The sequence below is a fragment of the Papaver somniferum genome, chromosome 3 (genome assembly GCF_003573695.1).
Source record: "Papaver somniferum cultivar HN1 chromosome 3, ASM357369v1, whole genome shotgun sequence".
Taxonomy (NCBI): Eukaryota; Viridiplantae; Streptophyta; class Magnoliopsida; order Ranunculales; family Papaveraceae; genus Papaver; species Papaver somniferum.
In genome coordinates, this window is record NC_039360.1 from 176,887,476 (window position 1) to 176,901,828 (window position 14,353).

At 41.1% G+C, this 14,353-nt stretch overlaps 1 long non-coding RNA gene across 1 annotated transcript; it reads right to left on the reverse strand.

The window, feature by feature from the left end:
- Nucleotides 1-11,170: 11,170 nt before the first annotated feature.
- On the reverse strand, nucleotides 11,171-14,074 carry LOC113361922. The gene is made up of 3 exons (XR_003365413.1): nucleotides 13,864-14,074; nucleotides 13,720-13,771; nucleotides 11,171-11,427 (listed from the first exon to the last, which is right to left on the reverse strand). It is a non-coding gene; the product is annotated as an uncharacterized LOC113361922 (long non-coding RNA).
- Nucleotides 14,075-14,353: the final 279 nt, after the last annotated feature.

A 14,353-nucleotide genomic window follows, 5' to 3' on the forward strand; every position in this document is an offset into this window, starting at 1 on the left:
TAGTTTTGGCAACTAAACTTGACAACAAGCTTGAGATAGCAACGCTTGCGAGTTCGACCGAGAAGTGCTCTAACATTAAGAGCTTAACTTTTGAGCATATATGAGATATCAATTCTAATCACCAGAACAAAGAAAATATACATCTCATAAGATAATGCAACACACACGCACATATATATATAATCAATAAACATTAGGTACTGCAAGTTCATCTTCAAAAAATAAAATTTAACTAAATAAGTCTGAAAATTGTTCCAAAAATATTCTCTACTCATACAATATGCTATCTCAAACCCTAAGTTAAAATTTCACAAGAAGTTACCTAGTAAAAAGAATAAATACTTACTTTATAGATCCTGTAGTGTAATCAATATTTCTTTATTCTTCAAGTTCCTCTTCAATGAATGTCAACCCAGATTCAATGCTTTTAATCTTGTATCTAGTATTTTTGAGGAAGCTTGCAGATATCCATTGAGTGCTTGAATTTGATTAAGCGCTAGGTCCATCTTGAGAGTAAAACGTCAGGTTGAGAACAATTGACAAATGGTTATAAGGTGTATAGGCATACTTGCTTGACTAGATTCACAACCGGAAGATTCGATACAAATCTTGTTGATAGAAAATTGTTACTCACATCAAGTTATTCTTATGATGTGAAACCACCAAGTCCGATGACTTTCAAATGGTGGAAATAAGACATTTGTTACCATCACAATTTTGGGAAATAACATTGTTTTGACAAATTGTAATAACTTATCACTCGAAGAAACATCTTTTGGATCACAACTCAAACTTGAGATGTTTATAAGTCTTTCAGAAGCATAATTCATCTGTTAGTCCTTTCCGTTTAAACAATATGGAATATGGAAATACAATTCGACCCTTTTATAGGTTGTAGTTCTCATCCAAGGGGGTAATGAGAACCAACCAAAAAGGATTATTGTGTGAAGCAATTCTTTCCACAATGTATGGGGTCAGGTGGTTCCATCAATAACAACAGGAAGCAAGGGATCCTTACTTGAATTGAAAATTTTCTACTTTATCCATAAGACCAAGAATAGTCTCAGATGAAGTACCTTGGGACTTGATTCGTTTCTTTTTGTTCCGTAACTTGTTCCTTAGTTCATAAATGGATCTTCGAAAATCGAGTACAACTTTGTTCAGTTTTTTTGAAAGATCTAACTCTTTCGTCTGAGACTTCCTCTTCTTGGACTGAGAAATTTAAGAACGTTTACTTTCCTGATCTTTGATTCTTATAACACATTGATCATCTAAGTGATCCCATTTTTCACTGGAACAAGGGTTTTATATCCTTACAAATGGTTTGGTAATCCTCTCGACATGAGATGAAGGAGTTTGCCCATAAAATGTGCTTAGAAGAATTGAAAAAGCGGGGGTCTGACAACACCACCCAATATTTCGCTTAGCAATCTGTATGGACTAACTCCGAAATACTTTGCTAGAGAATCAACTAGACAGTCAGACTCAATCTAGATAAAAGTATCTTAAGGAGTTAATATCTCTCTCTTGATTTGATTTTTACTCAAGCTAAAATCAATAGTGAGTCTTTATCAAATACAAGGAATAACTTGGACGGTACCAAAGACCAATATCCAAGGATCAATCAATATCAATCAACAACCAAAGGTTGGATTTTCAATTGATGATCACAAACGCACAACCTGTATTATTTCAATTATATAAAATATAATGCGAAAAAGAAATAACACAGACACCAGAAGTTTTGTTAACAAGGAAACCGAAAATGCAGAAAAACCCCGGGATCTAGTCCAGATTGAATACACACTGTATAAAGCCGCTACAGAAACTAACCTACTCCAAGCTAACTTCGGATTGGACTATAGTTGAACCCCAATCAGTCTCCCACCGATCCAAGGTACAGTTGTACTCCTACGCCTCTGATCCCAACAGGATACTACGCACTTGATTCCCTTAGCTGATCTCACCCACAACCAAGAGTTGCTGCAACCAAAATCACAGACTTGATAATAAACAGATCTGTCTCATACAGAAAAGTCTATCGAAGGATAAATCTGTCTCCCACAAATAAACCCTAGGTTTTGTTCCGTCTTAAGATATAAAATCAAGGTGAACAGGAACCAATTGATAATCCGGTCTTATATTCCCGAAGAACAACCTAGAATAATCAATCACCTCTCTACAATCCTTCCTGACTACACATGTGGTTTGTCGAGGAATCACAAACAGTGAGACGAAGATGTTTGTGACTTCTTTATCTTGCCTATTGGAGAACTCTCACGATCTCAAGCCAATCAATCGATTGTACTCGTACGATAGAAGATGCAAGATCATATCACACAACTACGGTAAAACTAGTATCGGTCTGGCTTCACAATCCCAATGAAGTCTTTAAGTCGTTAACCTGGTTTTAGAGAAGAAAACCAAAGGTTAAAGGAGAATCGACTCTAGTGAGCGCACTAGTATCACACAGACGTGTGGGGATTAGTTTTGCTCAAAGCTAGATGTCTCCTTTATATAGCCTTCAAATCAGGGTTTTTCCTTAGGTACAAAGCAATCCTTATTCACCTGTTGATGGTGGATTTTTGTTTAAGGCTAAAATTGTAAAAGCCGAATTTTAATAGGCTGACATTCTGTAAAGGATAAAGCCATTTGAGTGATGAATACTTCTTCACTTTATTAATTCACCCAGAATGGAGCATGTGGCAACAATCCCGATTTTCTGTGGATTTATAGCATCATTAATGAATGCTTTATTAGCCTTGTATTTCCTGTGTTGTTCCCGGGAACCCTTACTGTTGATGCGACATGAGGACTGAGTGTTGCTCCTAACAGGGCAACACGAATCTCCGAGTGTCAATAGTGAGGCATGCACGAAATGCTCGTACAGGCTATCTCTCTCAGTGTGTTATACTAGCCCGACTGAGTAAAGTCTCTCGGTATGTTATACTAGCCCGATTGAGCATTCCTCTCGGTGTGTTATACTAGCCCGATTTAGTATAATCTGGACTGCCCGTGCCAGTCTCAGAAATAATCATGGCCACGCAGGTTAGCCGCATGATTCGATAACCTAGACGATCCTCAGTAGGAGCAGGCTATCACCACAATGACCACCAGCGGGCCCGGTTATGCCCTGGCTGGTCGAATACATACGACGCCCTTCAAATGGCCACCGAACACCAGCCCAGAGTTGGATGTCCAGGCTGGTGTGGAGCAGCTAAAAAGGATCGCGCGACAAGGGCCGGCCAAACCAGACTTAAAAACAGTCATGGCCGTCCAACTTCGCCGGCACGGTTGGACGGCGTAGATTGTTCCAAGTCCGGTCGGACAAGTACCGTGGTGTACACCAACGGGCCCCCTTCCTACCTGCATAATCGATCCTCCCCTGACTTAGCCACGGAATGACGTGCGGTTTTCTGAAGTTGGGCCGGCGTGAGGCTTAAAGGGTCGCAGGAAATTCCACCAAGGGTCTCAGATTGATCACGACCATCCAACTTCACCAGCATGTTTGGATGGCTTAAATCAGGCCTATGACCATCAGTCAGGTATCACCATGTTCACCACCGGCCCAATGTGGGTCCCACGTGGTCGGCCAATCCAAATGAAGAGCATAGCATGCAAATTCGTCCGGCCAATGTAGCATGCACGTGACCAACATAAAACCCTAAGTAGGGTTTGCGACATATTACATATGTCGTAAATCGATCACGAGCATCCATCTTCGCCAGCCTGGATGAAGGGTGCAGGAATAGACTAAGGAGGTCCAAAGAGTATCTAAATGATCACCGTGGGCCCGTCTACCTCTATGTCCGACCGACCAGAGCAAGGCAGGACCAGACGCCTCGGTTCGTGCGCCCTGAAGAAGGCATGCCGCGCCCCTTTGGAAATCCTTTGCGGCACAGGATTCCTGTCGCAATCGATCTCAGTCACTCCTCTTTACCGGTAAACTTGAGTGGCCTAGATCGCATCTTCATGGGGCAGTGAGGTATGGACATGCACACCGGTAAGCCGTCTACACGCCTGCCCGGTCGGTCCTGCCAAGAACACCTCCCATGCTTGGTTTCGACCAAGCTGAAGAGTGATGCTTGCACCTCTTCAAAACCCTAAAACTTCATCAACGGTCGCAGATGAGCGTCATATATCATCTCATCCGTCCAACTCTACCAGCTTGGTTAGGCAGCCCAGGCTAGGAGTTAAATGGCCAATAAGGTGTCGTGGTGATTACCATCCGTCACCCTACCACATCATGTGATCGGCCAAGGGAGGGCTTGCCTGTGCAACCTCCAAACTATCATTCGAAGATAGCTAAACATTCATATGTTCTAAGACGCTTAATCCGTGACTTACTCCATTAATCCTTAAAACAACGATGCTTCATACACGTTGATTATATTCGATGCGTTACATGTATAGAATACACACGATATATCATGAATATCGACTTCCTAAATAACTTAGTTATTTAACCTAGCACCGTATGCTACCTTTTGTGGGTCCCACGATCCACACAATCGAGACATCAAGCATGTCACAAATTGGGGGATACATACTGGGGTATTGGTCTGGCGGTTTACAGCGTGCAGCGTGCAACGCGCCATCACAAGAACGTGTCAGGAAGACATGGACGGTTAGTGTTGATGGGATGAGTAGGCTCATACCTAATCGTGTGACAATCACTAACACGACTCCACTAATCCATCACTCCACTTCCTCCACTTCCCACGAGAGACGTGGGTTAGGATCAATGACTTGTATAAATAGGTTCTCCTCCCTTTTTCCAAGACAGACAAGACAGAAAACCAGGTGTTGATATAATTCGTATTCAAACACACAGAGCTGATTGCTTACATCTTGCAAGCCAGTTCGGTATTCTGATACAAGTCATAAACATCCAACACCTTCACAATCTCAACACCTTCTTCGCTTCCCTTTTTAAGATCAACCCCATCTTCTTCACTTTGTGACCGAAGCAAGTCTGGAACGGCCATTTCTTGGTTTAGGCCAGAATTGTACTGATTGATCTCTCGAATCAGAAATCACTCCCGTGCAGTGCATTTGTTTAGGGTTTAGATTCATTTCTCATCCACACACACACCCCAAAATTACCAAAACCAACAGAAATAGTTTTCACCCATAAACAATTGGCGACCACAGTGGGAGATTAATCTCTCGGTTGTGAAGTCAATTCCTTCAATACCAATTCAATTTTTCCGATTTCAACAATGGTGGATCTTAGGTCTGGATCAGCAACCAATCCCGAAGGAGCTAGCGTCGACAACACTCTTGGCGTCGATATCCCGATTGGCGGTGTTACTGTGCAGCCCGCCAGTACAATCAATGTATCTCGTGGAATTGCGTCCTCTACCACCGGCACCAGCGGAGCAGGAGGAGATATTCCACTAGGTGCGACGCCTCCTATCACCAGAGACAGAGCAGCTGCAAATCCCGACATTTCCTCGAGTATGACGCCTTCATCTGTCACCAGGGAGACTACCACTCCTCCCTCAGGACGAGGGGACGGAGGGGGACAACCCTCTATTACCATGGTAGATTTAATGGAGAGACAAGAAATCCTCGCTAAGGCGCAGAAAGACATGGCTACAACTCAGAAAGAGGCACTCAATTTTCTTAAGACACTAACTGATCGGTTGCCACAAGAGCCGAGACAGCTCTCGGGGCCAACAAGAGGTGCATTCAGCACGCCTGGAGCGGGTACCTCAGCAGCGCAGGCCTACATGGACGAAGAATCTCGTGTTGCTCCTGAACGTCTGAGATAAAGGGACCAAGAGCGTACCCCGGAGACGCAGGCCTACATGGACGAAGAAGCTCGTGTTACTAATGAGCGTACAAGAGAGAGGGGCCAGGAGCGTTCTAGGGAAAAGGACCAGCCATCCAGCTTCATCACACGTGAGGACTTGGAGAGATTCCTCCAAAATCATGGCAAGGGAAATCTGATGGACATGCACCAGCATCAACCTCCATACCCCCAAGACGTGCAACGGATTCCTCTTCCCAGGGGATACACCTCCCCTCAATTCACCCTTTACGACGGTACTGGTAACGCTAGTGAACACATCTCTCGATTTTTGGAATCCTTGGGGGAACACGAATACAATCATGTTCTCCGCCTGAAAGAGTTCTCGAAATCACTTACGAGAAGGGCGTACACCTGGTACAACAACATTGCACCTAACAGCATATCCAATTGGGGAGAGATGGTTAGCGCTTTCTACAGGAAATATTTATTTGTGTCTGAGCAGATCACCTTTTCAGATCTAGGGAGGGTCTCTCAGCGGAACAATGAACATCCGAACGACTTCGTTAAGATATTCAGGACTCAAGCTTTGGATTGTCATGATCCGAATGTTACCGAACGTCAGTTGGTGGAGCTGTGCATCAACGGGATGGTACTCATATATCGTACCTTGTTAGAAAACCTGGGTTTCCAAACATTCTCTGGGCTCCATGAAGCTGCCAAGCGTTCAGCCACAACCACCCCACCGTTGTTGGAAAGAACCAGAGTTGTTCGAAGCGAGGATCCACGTGAGAATCGAGTAAGCAGATGTCTTATCAACAAGCAATATAACACTGGTCCTTCTGTGAGCGTGGTGGGAGAAGGAGGAAAAAGGAAAGCTCCGGCAGCCGAACAACAACCCAGGCGTGCGGCTCCAACGCACACAACTTCGTCTCGAAAAGGAACGAGCAAAACTCCTGCGCAAGACGCTGAAGATTCAGGCTTCCCATTTCCAATGAATGAGGTAATGGAACTTTTGGAGGCATGGATTCAGGACGACGCTATCAAGTTGCCCCCTGTCAGGCGCCCGCCAACTGAAGGACATGACGGACCCCAAGTACTGCCGCTATCATAGGTTTGTCAATCACCCGACCAAGGACTGCAAAAAGTTGAAACAAATCTTCAGAGAAAAAATAGAGGCAGGAGAAATCCAGCTGGGGAACGAAGGTGTTCATAGAGATCCTCTTACCATCAGGAGCTGCATGATTTCTGGGGACTCTGTTCGCAAGACTGTACAATCTATGATGGAGCACTTGTGCGAAATCTTATATCTCTCCAAGGCACAACGTCATGATATATTCGCAGCCCTCAATCATATCGTATCAGGCAGGCGTTTGTATCCAGAAAAGGAAGTTGTCTCGGAACCTCGGTCTTTTCCGGAAGACACCTCCAGCAAGGGAAACTGTAGACTCTTGACCGTCACTCATTTGAAAGACGTCAAGTTCGATAGCACATTGATCGATGCAGCCTCCGAATTCAACATCATCACTGTCAAGACTCTGAGGGCCGCAAAAATTTCAAAGAAAGAAGCTACCCGTAGTCCGACCGTGATCAGGAGCTCAGGAGGAGAATTCATGGACGCCTATGGATGCATTGAGGTATGGACATGCACACCGGCAAGCCGTCTACACGCCTGCCCGGTCGGTCCTTCCAAGAACACCTCCCATGCTTGGTTTCGACCAAGCTGAAGAGTGATGCTTGCACCTCTTCAAAACCCTAAAACTTCATCAACGGTCGCAGATGAGCGTCATATATCATCTCATCCGTCCAACTCTATCAGCTTGGTTAGGCAGCCCAGGCTAGGAGTTAAATGGCCAATAAGGTGTCGTGGTGATTACCATCCGTCACCCTACCACATCATGTGACGGCCAAGGGAGGGCTTGCCTGTGCAACCTCCAAACTATCATTCGAAGATAGCTAAACATTCATATGTTCTAAGACGCTTAATCCGTGACTTACTCCATTAATCCTTAAAACAACGATGCTTCATACACGTTGATTATATTCGATGTGTTACATGTATAAAATACACACGATATTTCATGAATATCGACTTCCTAAATAACTTAGTAATTTAACCTAGCACCGTATGCTACCTTTTGTGGGTCCCACGATCCACACAACCGAGACATCAAGCATGTCACAAATTGGGGGATACATACTGGGGTATTGGTCTGGCGGTTTACAGCGTGCAGCGTGCAACGCGCCATCACAAGAACGTGTCAGGAAGACATGGACGGTTAGTGTTGATGGGATGAGTAGGCTCATACCTAATCGTGTGACAATCACTAACACGACTCCACTAATCCATCACTCCACTTCCTCCACTTCCCACGAGAGACGTGGGTTAGGCTCAATGATTTGTATAAATAGGTTCTCCTCCCTTTTTCCAAGACAGACAAGACAGAAAACCAGGTGTTGATATAATTCGTATTCAAACACACAGAGCTGATTGCTTACATCTTGCAAGCCAGTTCGGTATTCTGATACAAGTCATAAACATCCAACACCTTCTCAACACCTTCTTCGTTTCCCTCCCTAAGATCAACCCCATCTCCTTCACTTTGTGACCGAAGCAAGTCTGGAACGACAATTTCTTGGTTTAGGCCAGAATTGTACAGATTGATCTCTCGAATCAGAAAGCACTCCCGTGCAGTGCATTTGTTTAGGGTTTAGATTCATTTCTCATCCACACACACCCCAAAATTACCAAAACCAGCAGAAATAGTTTTCACCCATAAACAATTGGCGACCACAGTGGGAGATTAATCTCTCGGTTGTGAAGTCAATTTCTTCAATACCAATTCAATTTTTCTGATTTCAACAATGGTGGATCTTAGGTCTGGATCAGCAACCAATTCAATTTAAGGAGATATCTCACTCTTGATTTGATTTTTACTCAAGCTAAAATCAATAGCGAGTCTTTATCAAATACAAGAAATAACTTGGACGGTACCAAAGACCAATGTCTAAGGATCAATCAATATCAATCAACAACCAAAGGTTGGATTTCTAATTGATGATCACGAACGCACAACTTGTATTATTTCAATTATATAAAATATAATGCGGAAAAGAAATAACATAGGCACCAGAAGTTGTTAACGAGGAAACCGCAAATGCAGAAAAACCCCAGGACCTAGTCCAGATTGAATGCACATTGTATTAAGCCGCTACAGACACTAGCCTACTCCAAGCTAACTTCGGACTGGACTATAGTTGAACCCCAATCAGTCTCCCACCGATCCAAGGTACAGTTGTACTCCTACGCCTCTGATCCCAGCAGGATACTACGCACTTGATTCCCTTAGCTGATCTCACCCACAACCAAGAGTTGCTGCAACCCAAAATCACAGAATTGATAATAAACAGATCTGTCTCACACAGAAAAGTCTATCAAAGGATAAATCTGTCTCCCACAGATAAACCCTAGGTTTTGTTCCGTCTTAAAATATAAAATCAAGGTGAACATGAACCAATTGATAATCCGGTCTTATATTCCCGAAGAACCACCTAGATTAATCAATCATCTCTCTACAATCCTTCCTGATTACACAGGCGGTTTGTCGAGGAATCACAAACAGTGAGACGAAGATGTTTGTGACTTCTTTATCTTGCCTATCGGAGAACTCTCACGATCTCAAGCCAATCAATCGATTGTACTCGTACGATAGAAGATGCAAGATCAGATCACACAACTACGATAAAAGTAGTATCGGTCTGGCTTCACAATCCCAATGAAGTATTTAAGTCGTTAACCTGGTTTTAGAGAAGAAAACCAAAGGTTAAAGGAGAATCGACTCTAGCGAGCGCACTAGTATCACACAGACATGTGGGGATTAGTTTTGCTCAAAGCTAGATGTTTCCTTTATATAGCCTTCAAATCAGGGTTTTGCCTTAAGTACAAAGCAATCCTTATTCACTGTTAGATGAAAACCTGATTTAGATTCAAGCTAATATTTCTCAAACCTTAGATCGAAAATTTAGCTTGTCATACACACTTGGGTAGACGTTTACCGGGTTTGTGAAAACCATGTCCAAACGTGTACGTGTATGTTGGTTCAACATAGTAACCCAAAAGGTTAACCATATGAGCATTTCATATTAACCTTGTTCTTCTTCACCATAACTAGTTCAATTGACTCAAATGAACTAGTTAAAGTGTTGTTCAATTGCTATGAGATCTTATGTAACTATACAAGACACAATTGAAATAAAGATGATTCAATTCGATTGAATCGGCTCATGAACATTATAGGCCACGGTTTGCATAAACATTCCTTAGTAATTTAATGTTTCATGTTCAGAGAATATCTTTAGATCATAACCTCTTAAGTTCACAAACAAGTTCGCGGACTTAAGTTAATCGGTTGAGTTTTCCAAACTCGGCAGAAATTCTCGGAAAGAGAACTTCCGCAAGTTCGCGGACTGGGTTCGCCGACTTAGCACACAAACGAGTTTTGGAAAATCCAGAAGAAATTCTCGGTTGAGAACTTCCGACAGTTCGCGGACCGAGTCTGCGGACTGGGTTCGCGGACTTGGCAAGCCAATTCCACAATCCTCCCGATTTCTCTTGATCAATAAAGTTCGAAAACTTCGGTTCAAGGAATACATGGCTATGTAATCTAAACTCTCGTTTCAATCATTGAGACAATCTCAGAGGACGCTATGTAGTCGTTATTCACATATTGATTCACGTCAGAGCAATTCTCAAAGTGATTGAAACTTTTCATGACTTTCGTCACTAGGTGAAGATAAACTTGATCAAAGCGAAACGCTTTACTAACACACGATTTCGAGATAAAAGATAAGCAATGAATGCTCAGCTCGAAATGTCAAATGTGTATGATCTAGTCTATATAGCATACGACTTTTGTCTCATAAGAAGTAGGAGATAGAATAGATAGACTTTTGAGTGATAGATAAGTTCAAGTCTCCACATACCTTTTTGTTGATGAAGTTCCACAGTTCCTTGTATAGATCTTCGTCGTCGTATGATGAATTGCCATGAAATCCTTGAGCTCAACTACACTTTTCTATCCTAGCCCGAGACTTAGCGATGTAGGCTAGAAATCAAGACTCATAGTTTTGATCACTAATATTGACAAACATGCTTGAGATAGCAACGCATGCGAGGTCGACCGAGCTATGCTCTAACAAGAATGTAACGGACCGGTAAATTCTCCCTTCGAATGTGATGGATTTCATCCCATCCAACAGGGCCGAACTCCCGCCCCGTCACTCGGAAGTCTAAAACGATACAGAAAACTTAAAACATAAGTGCATGTTTCAGCAAGAGAATTTTTAAGAGGAGAACTTAAATTGATACTAAAAAGAAAGACCAAAAAAAAATCATATAAAACAAAAAGATAAATCTGAACCGAAATACTTCGATAATACTTCCACTAATAAAATAGGTGTTTTGCAAACTAACATTCATTTACAATGGCATTTGAGTACATAATTTTTTTTTAAAAAGCTAAACATGAATAGTGTCTCTGAAATACTCTCAAGTTCATCTGTTAATTATGCCATGATATATACATATATAAGGACGACAAAGCGAATACTAACTTTCTGTCTCCAGCTTCACTGCCGCAAGCTTCTTGTAGCTTATTATCCCAGGCTCAATCCTAGCTCCGTGGGAAAAACAAAACAAAGCAAAACGGGATGAGCCACAGCCCATTAGGGGATACAAAGGTGATCGATTAATGCCATAAAATAAGTGCAATAGTAAAGCAATAGACAAAAGCATGAAATCCACAAAAATGTAAAGCATTCATTATCAAACATTTATACATTTGTAAGCTGTCATTCTTAAAATTCAGATAAAAATTCACTCTACTATTTACAAGGCCAGCGCCAACGTCAGGGTAGTCCGATACCAGCCACCGTTATCAAACAAACGGTCTTCCGGGTTACCATCCGTAGATGGGGTGCCAATTAAGGCCCGACGGTCCTATAATAGAGTACTCTAGTTTTCAAATCCAGTTGTCACAACAACGGAAACATCACAAACCAAGTCTTTGAAGAACCTTGTAAATCCATAACTGAAAACTTACTTAAACACAAATATTGGCAGCATTCAGGAAATTAGTAAATGAGTTCTTACTGATTCGCGATAACTCAAAGCGAGGGCGAAGATCGCTTACAGGAAATAGAATACCAAACAATATGTAAGGCAAGTAGAAATCTATGTAAGGTATTCATTTGCAAGATTCACAAATTATGAAAGATTCTCATATTTTCAAAATGTAACTAAAAACAAACCTACCATTGTCTGCCGAGAGGAACTAGAAAGGAAATCAGTTCAAAATCAAATAATTAAACGACTCATTCCTTTACTATGCAAGTGCAACAATGTTCTTAAACAAGTTTTAGCTCAAAAGCAACAAGGATCCAATTTAAACTTGGTCGTTGGAATTCTTTTGACAATGAAACTTATAAAGTTATGTTAGATGCATAAATAACAAGAAGAAGATAAGGCCATGAAATCAAGATAAGGCCATGAAATCATAAAGAGACTCAAAAAATTAGAGAAGCAGGAGTTTCCCAGAAATTTTTAGTTTTGCATACCCGATTTCCAAAATTCATTTAAAATTGATTGCACAACGAAATAAAGCAAATTTGGTCTCGTTAGAAACCTTAGAGGTCCCTCTTTAACATAAAAATGATAGTGAAGAGTAACAAAGTTCATAGATGTGCAAAAACGCTTTGGCAAAACAGGACAACAGTCACACTGTCAGAAAATTACAGTTTCGGTAGCCTACAGTCAAAAATCCGTAAAATTCATTAGACCACGGAATTTGGAGATTTTGGTCTCTTTGGAAAGCTGAAAGAGTCATCTTTAACAAAAAAAATAAAATGGGAAGGCATCAGGGTACATAGATGAGCATAAGAGTGTCCACAAAACGGGACAGAAACACAACTTCAGAAATTTACAGTTTTGAAAGTCTCAAATAGAAAATTCGTAGAAAATTCATTGGCTAATGAAAGTTAGCGAATTTGGTGCCTTTGGAAAGCTGAAGAAACCCTCTTTAGGATAAAAATGATAACCAAAAGAAATGTGGCATATATCTGAGTCGGAAAGTCCCAAAATAAACAGGACACGTATAACAGTTTCAGAAACTTCAGTTTCAGGCGTCTTAATTCAAAAATTTACTTAAAATTCATTTGGTGTTGGATTTCAGCAAATTTGGTATTGTTGGAAAGCTGAGAAACCCATCTTTAACATAGAATTTAAAAACAAAAGTAATAGGGTACATAGATGTTTCGAAAAGTTGAAATAAAACATGGCAGGAACACTTCAAGTTTCCGTTTTGACTATAGTCGGAGTTAAATCAACAATTATGAAAGACTTGTTAAATTTCCCAATAATCAATCCTAAATACCACAGTAAGTACTGATTTAAATATCCATTTAATGAAAGAACAAGGATTAGGATTAAAGAAAAAAAACAAGATCGATTCAGGTTGCATTACATGTCTTGAGAAAGTAGCTCATGTAATCATTTTTACAAACATGTAATATGCTACTTGGAAACCAAACTATAACACTTGAGTTGGGCCAAGAATCAGAACTTGGATGTTTACTAAAACTTTAGGAGAATCATATTTGAGAGTAATAACAGTTCCAACAGTCATAAAACGAGGTGTCACAATCAACCCACTGTATAGTAGCAAGAATTATCAAACAGAAATCAACAAATCGTATCCCCTCGGCAGATTCAAGTAAGGATTCCAAGAAAAATTGAAATTACCATAATGAAAGATGATAAATCATGAGGCAAAGGTGGTTACCAAATACCCATTTAGTGGATTTCATGAATCATACAAAACAAGGAAAAACGAGGTCAATTGATCCACCAAAATCAGATTGATCAATATTAGTAAAACAACAAATTTAAGGGAAAGAAAAGCCCCTACCTCAAACGCTAATTCCACAGAAAGAGCACCCATTTGCAGTCTTGTTCTCGAACTTCAAGTCATTTAACACGAATGAAATTTAGTTTTCCTTCAACTAGTTGGTCAAGAAATTATAATTCGAAATTGAAAGGAGAAATTCCTTACCTCTTTACACTATTACAACTCAAGGATCTTTATCAACGAAATCTCAGTGATTCACCCTTCAACACTCACTGATACAGGGGTTTTTGAGATGGGAGAAATTATATAGAGAAGAGGGACGAAAACAAAGGATGGGAGAAAAATTGGAATTCTATTCCTGTGCCAAAAAGCCCTTGACATCTATTTAATTGCATGAAGATTTTCTTCAAGCATCTTGACATGTGTCTCGGTGCATGGAGACTTATCAAGGCATCCAGGTATAGGATTAGAGCTAACTGATAAATTAGACACACCCAAGCTTAGGTTTTTAGAAAACAGGAAATTGATAAAAGGACTCTACAACGGCGCCTATGAGCTCTCCGTACTAAAACTCAACACCCGAAAACGTTAGGATTGGGGTTAAATAACTAGGGAAATTTTCAGAATGTTACAAAGAATCACACCGATTCTTCTATATGTGAACATTAAAATCATAAACAAGCTTATTAGTTTT